Consider the following 8,689-nt stretch of genomic DNA (forward strand, 5'->3'; position numbering starts at 1 on the left):
GGCTGCTGGGAGATCGTATGGCAGATATTCAAGCCAGCATACATCCACAAAGGGATACCAGTTACATATATTCAGTCAGTCAGAATGTGAGCGAGCACCTTCTGTGTGCTAAATACACCCAGGAGAGCTCGGTAGACACGGCAAGCATTGTATCTGCTGTTGTACAGTTTGTTACTAGAATGTAGACCGTTGCACAGGACTGTAAGGCTACAAATTCCAGGTTCTTCCACTTGGCAGCTATTTCAAATTGGCAAATTATTTGTATCTTTATTTCTCATTTGTAAAATGGGGGTAACAGTAGCAATTAATTGGGTCCTGGTAATTCAATGAGTTACTACTAAGAAATGTCTAGAATTGGGTATTATATATGATAAGTATTTAGAAAGTATTTCAAGGTTGAAATTAAACACAATATCATGTGAGATGTGCTTAAAGAAGATGCAGGCTAAGCCCCCAGCTTGTGCTGATGCCCTGAGATGTGCTACAACACTTTCCCCTTTTAACCATCCCACAGATCTTTCTATAAATAAAGAGGCTGAGATGAGGCAGCATCAAACCCTTGCCCAGACATACTCACTCCTCCCAGGCTCCCTTTGGATGCCCCAGTGTAAACACTAGAGATGATCAAGATGGTGTCCCCCTCCAAGGAGGCTTTGAAGTAGAGATAAAGAGAGACACACACTGACAGGCCAAGCCCCTTACCAAAAATCTCAGCAGCAACAAATCAAATCACAAGATTTCCAACCAGGGCACCTGTGCTGTGCTTGTCCTAGAATCGAATTCAGCAAGCACTGATTAAAGAGTCCAAAAAAAGTCGCCTGGTAACCCCAGTAGGATGGTGACACATGCATTCTGTCAAGGGCATGGCCCAGACATCCTCTAAAATCAATGAACTGGGGAGAAGCTATTCAAGTAAGCTTGTTGTCTGAGATTAGCTTGATTTGCAGGGAGAGTTGTGCACAGAGACAGTGACTCCCACACATTGTTCGTCATTTCCTTTACAGTGGAAATGTCTCATATAGCCAAGGTACATTCATCAGAAAGAAGATACACTGATATCTTACTGTTAACTGGCCTGCAGGCTTCATTCAGAGTCCACCCGCTTTACTATGGGAGCCTTTTATCCGGATGAACTCCTAGATCCCAGAACGAATTCAGGGAATCCCTTCAGAGGAAATTTGACCTCCCTGTATCTACATATCTTGACTTCTGTTCATATCGTACAAAGATACTACATGTCTTTCAATTAGTCTATATGGTCTATTTAATAAGGTGGGGCTGGGGCCACTGGGCTTTGAGTAATGATGTCCTTATATAGAAGACTTTCCTAGAACAAGTAAAAAAGAACTGATCCCATAAAATCATCTCAGAATTTCTTTTAAAAGAGTCAAAATTTCAATGGAAATATTGGCCAAAATGTCCTCTTTTTTGATTTATTGGGCTTTTATTACGAAGACAAAATCTATTTGTAATGTGTTAATTTGTGGATTCCCAAAATGTAGATAGCTTTCAAAACATAATTTGTGTGTGTGTGTGTGTGTCTGTGTGTGTGTGTGTGTGTGTGTGTGTGTGTGTGTGTGTGTGTGTGTGTGTGTGGAGTACAGTACTCTCAGAATCCAGTAGAGGACATCAGAAGCTGAATTCACAGGCATTTGTAAGCCACCCAACATGATTGTTCTGAACTTGAACTCAGGGCCTCTTAAAGGACAGTAAGTGCTCTAAACCACTGAGTTATCTCTCAAGCCCTCTAGCTCTGGATTTTAACATGTACCTCTTGAAATCATCTCATCTTTCTGGTGTGTGTGTGTGTGTGTGTGTGTGTGTGTGTACAAAGAAAATTATGCACTTTTCTCAAAGCTGGACTTTCTCCAGAGGATGAAGTAGTTCTAACTAGAGAGAGCACAAGAAAGAGTTCTTTGAGTTTCACATCTATTTTTTAAATGTGATTTTGTCTGCGGTGCTGGTCGAACTGAATGCATAATGTGACCTTCCTGTATTTGCATCTTGCACTGGCTTCTCGTTTGTTTTTAACCAGAAGTTCTGCTGACCTTGAGGCACAGAAGCACTGTTCTCACATGGGTGAGTGATCTGGGTGTATTTCTCCCGGGGATTGGGCAAGCATGAGTTTGTCTTCTCACCAGCACAGTGCCATTCCTCTGTACACTCTTGTGGATTTATGTCAACAAAATTAATTATGAACATTATGGGGGAAAGCAAAACCCAAAGCAGCTTGTATCCATGCCGAAGTTCCTCAGTGTTTTTCCATGCAGCAGAATTTACCATGGAGAAAGGTGCCTTTTGATTATTTCCACAATCTTTCCCTGACTCAGTCATTTTTATTATACTTGTAGGGCTCCCACTTTCTTCTTTCTTTCCTTTCTTTTGAGATTTCAGGTTTGCCTTGAACTCTGTAGCAGAGAATGGCCTTGGGCTTCTAATCCTCCTGCCCTCACCTCTGAGTGCTGCAATGGCAGGTGTGGACCTTAACCCCTGGTTTAGACAGGGATGAAGGTTGAACTCAGGGCTTAATGAGTACTGGACAAGTGTTCTACCAGCTGAGCTACATCCCCAGTCAGGTGACATGCTGGGTGTCTATCAAGTCATTGTTGATCCATGTGACTTAGATCACATGGTAGGAACCTAGTGGGATTCTTACTTGAACTCTTAAAGCTTGTTTGGGTAGACTTACTTTAACCTTTGAGAAGTAAAAAAATAAAGATGGAAAACCGGTTGAGTGGAGTATCATTCCTTATACCAACCACTATAGCTCCATAATTGTATCCTCCTGCTGGAATTCGCCATTTGGTAGCACGTATCCTCTGTGACTGCAGTGTGCTCTAGGACAACCAGGGAAATGGTGTTGGGAGGACTGTGTCTCTCCATTCTACACTCTTGTGACTCCATTTCTGCTGCCCTCTTCTTCATTCACTGAGGTTCATAACAGTCTCCTGCCTCCCCATCTTCATCCCCCACACCCTCAGAATACCTGGTGCTTTTCTTTCTTCCTCTCCATATGAAGTTGTTTTTATTCTTCAAGGGTTGCATCAGAATGCCTTCTCAAGTCCTAGCTTTTATCCATCCTCTGGTAGTATTCATGGAAAACCCCACATTCTCCAGTAAGGAGGGCGGTATCATCCCTGAGTACCAACAACAAAAGGTTTGAGGCATGGCATAGTCTTTTTCTGTGTACACACACACACGAGGGAGAGAGAGAATATAAAATGTTATGGCTAGTTATGTTTTCATAGGGGAGGCCTATGTAGGACTGTTTGCTTTCTCTCTAAACACATTAACTGCACCTATCTCTTCCTTTTCATTCTGCCTTTGAATGCAAATACAGTGTTGTGATTTGGCGCTATAGGACAAAATTCCTATCTGTCATGGTAGGCAGAATTAGAAAGAGCAGATTAGGTCTCTGCATAGTTGTTAGAAAAGCTAAAGTCAAGTGATATGGGACAAATGTCAATATTCTGTCAATTATATTTTAAATAAACGCTGATTGGCCAGTAGCCAGGCAGGAAGTATAGGTGGGACAACCAGACAGGAAGTAGAGGCAGGTCAATGAGAACAAAGAATTCTGGGAAGAGGAAGCTCTGTTTGCAGTTGTGACCCATCCACAGAAGATATGACTGCCCTGCTGAATAAGGTACCAAGCCATGTGGAGAATGTGGCTAACACAGATAAGAATAATGGGCTAATATAAGTTGTTATGAGTTAATAAGAAGCCTGAGCTAATGGGCCAATCAGTTTATAACTAATGTAGACCCCTGTGTGATTTCTTTGGGACATAAAGACTGTGAGGACCAGGCAGGACAGAAACCCCGACAACAGTCAAAGGCTACCTTGCTATCCCATGTTGTAACATGTTCCAATGCTTTGACCACTATTATTTGGGTTTTTTTTTTTTTTTGAGACAGGGTTTCTCCGTAGCTTTTTGGTTTGGGGTTTGCTTTTTATCAAAGAGAAATGCATGCCAGTCTGATGTAGGAAACTTTGTCAGCTGACATTCAAACAGTTTCTACACTGCCCTCTAAATCAAAGTGAATTCTAAATAAATTTTAATCCTCCAAGTGATGTTTCTATCATCAGGCCTCTGCAATCTTAGCTCCCTAATATTTGTTGGCAAGGAGCATAGCTTACCTTGTTTGCAGTTACTCTGTCTTAAATTTCAAAGCAGATCCAAAGCTCCAGGAACTTGGAAGGCCAAGATTTTCTGATCATTTGTTTTACTTGTAACACCCCTAAGTCTGCTCAGCATATGCGAAATCTAAGAGTTCTCAGTCTCCAAGGCAACGGTTCTGCCATCCCTGGTTCAGCCAAGGGAGAAAGAGAAAGCCAGCGCCCTCTCACCATCTCCCTGATTCTGTTCTCATGTCTCAGCTAAGAAGAACCCAAGGGCAGCTCAACACAGTGTACTGCACGCATCACAGCAGACAAGCTCCCTCAAGTTTCAGTTCAATCCCCAATCAGCAATGAGCTTTTACCTTTGCATAATCAGAAGTCTCCTGGGGCAGGTGCTGCTTGGTGGTGGAACACTTACCCAGCATATGTTCAAACAGTAGTCCCTCTGAAGACCTGACTTTCTTAGAAGTCTTGTGTGTGTATGTAATATATATATTATATACTACCATCAGCGAAAACAGCAGCAAACCTAGCTAGACAACTAACAATGGCATTTTTGCCTCTGCTTCTGTAAATGAATAGCTCAGCCATTGAGACATACCATCATTTATGATGCTTTGTAAAAAAAAGTCTTTTGTGTATGACTCATTCTGTGTTGTGTGTGTATGTGTGAGTATGGGCATGTGTGTGGCACAGCATGTACGTGGCAGCCGAAAGACAAACTTGGTGTTCGTCCTTACCTTCCACCTTGCCTACGACTGTGTCTCTTAATGTTCGCTGCTGCAACCACCAGCTGAAGCTTCCAGTCTCTCCTGTTTGGCTACCATCTCCCTTGGGGGTGCACTGGGATAACAAGTGTGCGCTCTAAAAGGTCTGACCCTTATGAGGTTCTGGGGATTCAAACTTAGGTCATCAGGTTTGTATGGCAAACCCTTTACCCACTGCCTCTTCTTTCCAACCCTCATGACATTTTCAATGCATATTTAACAAGCCTGTCTTCATTATTAATGTAATTTGTTTGATGGCTCGTGGGTGTGTAAATTGGCAATATTTTGGAAAATGCTTTGTGTGTGTGTCATAAGAAATTGACAAACTAAAGAGAATAAAAACTTTTTAATTATTTGGGTGCAAAATTTTTCCAGGTTTTGTACATTTATGATTAGAACTTTGTATTTTAAAAGTCTTCAATCCTATAACCACATTTTTATTTATTGCTAAACTATCTGTCATTAAATGTTGTGACAACCTACTCTAAGATAATGTGAAGAGGTTTTATTGTACAGAAACATGAGTTATATAAAAAGTCTCAACTGTTAATAGACCTAAATGTTTGTGTTTTCAACATAAATATTTCTATAAGGAATATTTCTATTAATTAACCATTGGACATGCCTTAAAGACATTTAAAATATTTTTTTAGGTTTGTAACTTATTTAAATCTGGAATTAACCAGAATAAATGTATTTTATTTTCAACTCACATATCAATAGCATGTTATTTTATCCAAGGTTGTGCCCCTTTACTGAAGCCATCAATCTGATTTATTCCAGATGCCAACATGTCTGTGTTCCTACAGGTTTGAAATTTCAGGTTAAACTTGGGTAAAACCACTCTAATGTGCCTAAGTTATTCTTTTTGTTATGTAAATGACATAATAATTTATTTGAGAGCCAGTAATAGAGACATGTCAGGTTAAGATCATAAGGAAGCATGCTACATGTGTCTACAACCCCAGTAGGAGGCTACAACAGAAAGACTGTGGGTTACAGCCAGCCTGAGGTATGTAGTGAGGTTATGTCAAGAATTAGAAAGGGAAGGAGGGAGAAAAAAATGGAAGGGAAAAGGGGGAGGGAGGTCAGGAAGGAGAGAGGGAGGGAGAGGGGAGGAAAAGAAGTAAGTACAAGAAATGGAAAGGGGACAAGAAGACAAAGGAAGGAAACTGAAACTTGTTCTAAGGAAAATATGGATTTCACTTTCTCTTAAGTTCTCCTCCAGGAATAAAGTAAAGGAAAATCTTTCTAATTTACCATCTTACACTCCTCCATTGCTAATGGGAGCGCAAACTGGTACAGCCACTTTGGAAATCAGTATGGTGATTTCTAAGAAAATTAGAAAACAACCTACTGCAAGACACAACAATACCACCTTTGAGTATATACCCAAAGGATATATACCACAATCAATCATACCACAAGGACATGCACTCAACTATGTTCACAGCAACATTATTTGTCATAGCCAGAACTTGGAAACAACTTAAATGCCCCTCGACTGAAGAATGAATAGAGAATGTGGTATATTTACACAATGGAGTACTCCACAGTGGAAAAAATAATGACATTATGAAATTTGCAGGCAAATGGGTAAATCTAGAAAACATCATATTGAGTGAGATAACCCAGAACCAGAAAGACAAATATAATATATACTCACTCATAAGTGGCTTTTAAACATAAAGCAAAGCCCACAAACCCCAATCCCAGAGAACCTAGGAAACAATGAGGACTCTAACTAAGAGAGACACATGGATCTGATTTACATGGGAAGTAGAAAAAGACAAGATCTCCTGAGTAAACTGGGAGCATGGGGACCATGGGAGAGGACGGGGGGGTTGGGGGGCAGAGTAAATGATGGAAGCAGAGAAAAATATATAGCTCAATAAAAACAATTTTAAAAAATGAAAAAAAAGTTCTGAATTCAACATGCCTAAGTTATTCTTTAGTGCCCAGGACACCATGAGTCTTCAGTATCGGATGACCACATGCTGGCCTTAGTGCTGGCCTATGAGAGCCTGTCTCAGGTAAATAAACAAATGAACAAATTAGAGAGAAGAACTAATTAAAATTTAGGAAGAAGACTGTGAGTCTTTGTGGACACTGCTTTCCTTCTGAAGTTTCTCTACAACATTTAAGCTATGGTACTTTTTAATTGTTTTACATGTGTTGGCATATATTTTTTGTTCATGGTGGCAGATTTCATAAAGATGTTTGCGCACAAGTGCACCATGCCCTTTGACCATGTTGAGTCATGCATCTTTTCCCCTATGCTAGTCCCTTTTATTCCCCCAGGCAGCCTCACTTCTACTACTTCCCGTGTGTGTGTGTGTGTGTGTGTGTGTGTGTGTGTGTGTGTGTGTGTGATCTTGTACATGTATATTCATGTGCATGTAGAGGCCAGGGAATAATCTAGATTGTTCCTCAGTTGCCACCCACCTTGGTGTTGATTTTGTTGTTGTTTTAGTTTTATGTTGTTTTGTTTTTGTTTTGAGACAGGGGACTCTCTCATTGGTCAGGTACCAGCTTGTTTATACTGATGTACAAGTGTCACTGCTGGGATTAGAAGCCTGCACCACCATGCCTGGTTCTTTGATCTTTTGGGGGGGGGGGGTTGGCTTGGTTTTTTTTATTTTTTTTTGTTTTGTTTTTTATGAAGTTTCTAGGTCATTGAGCTCAAGTCTTCATGTTTGCATGACAAACATATATAGGACTGATTTAGCTTCCCAGTTTAATATTTGTTTTTATGAATTTGATTTATTTTAGTTAATGTGATCTTCAGTTATGCTTGTTTTCCTAAACATGATATTTAATTCTTTACAGCTTTACTCTGTGTGTGTTCTTTTTAAAAACAAAAAAACAAAAACAACAACAAAAAACACAGGGTTTTATTTCCATCCCATTGGGCAGGGCTCGGCAAGGCAGGGAGCAGGCTCTCATGGAAGGAAGTGGCCTCTACTCTACTTGCCGGCGATGAGCGGGTTCCGTAGCACCACGATGACCGAGTCCCTGCACAGGAACACCTTGGAGATGTAGCCGTCCTTGTTGACAGGCTTGGACTTCTTCTTGCCCTTGCCGCTCTTGGGGACCTCAGTCCACATCTCCTTCACATTCTCCAGCACCATGTTGCAGTGCCTGTCAAAGGCCTTCACCCGCCCAAGGAGCTTCTTGTTGTTGCGACAGATAATGAGCACTTGTGTGTTGTTCTTGACTGACTGCGTGAGCACCAAGAGGGGGTCTGTGTTGAATTCCTCCTCCTCCCACTTCTGGAGCTCCTCTGGGGTCATCTCACTCTTGGGTTTATTGAGGAGACTCATGGTGGAGGTTTCGCTTGCAGATCGCTTCTGCTGCCAACGCGTTGCTCAGGTCTCCGGAGAAGCTGTGTGTGTTCTTTTTCCACTCAACTGTTGATGAGCACCAAACTGACTATCAGGACACAGTTTTCCCCTTTCACTGTGTGGGTTTTGTAGACTTAACTCAGGCCATGCAGCTTGGTGAGCGCCTTGACCCACTGAGCCATAGAGTCAGTCCTGGTGTTTAGTTTTGAAGTTTGCTATGTATGTAGACAGGGATCCTGTCAGACACATAGCTAGCAAAGATTTTCTCTGTGGCTCTGTAGGCCTTCTCTTTCCTTGTTTGTTGCCTTGCTGTGCAGAAGATTTTTGATTCCCTGTAATCCCACCTGTCAGTTTTTAGTTTTATTTCCTCAGTGATTAGAGCCCTTTTCAGAGAACCAGAGCCAATGCTTTACCATGAAATATTTTGTCTGTGTTTTCTTCCAATTGTTTCACATC

The 8,689-nt window shown here is 41.2% G+C and overlaps 1 pseudogene; it reads right to left on the reverse strand.

Annotated features, from left to right (window-relative positions):
- Positions 1–7,855: 7,855 nt before the first annotated feature.
- On the reverse strand, positions 7,856–8,226 carry LOC142855518 (small nuclear ribonucleoprotein Sm D2 pseudogene; annotated as a pseudogene).
- Between the last annotated feature and the right edge of the window lie 463 nt (positions 8,227–8,689).

This window comes from Microtus pennsylvanicus, chromosome 8, assembly GCF_037038515.1.
Source record: "Microtus pennsylvanicus isolate mMicPen1 chromosome 8, mMicPen1.hap1, whole genome shotgun sequence".
NCBI classification, from domain to species: domain Eukaryota; kingdom Metazoa; phylum Chordata; class Mammalia; order Rodentia; family Cricetidae; genus Microtus; species Microtus pennsylvanicus.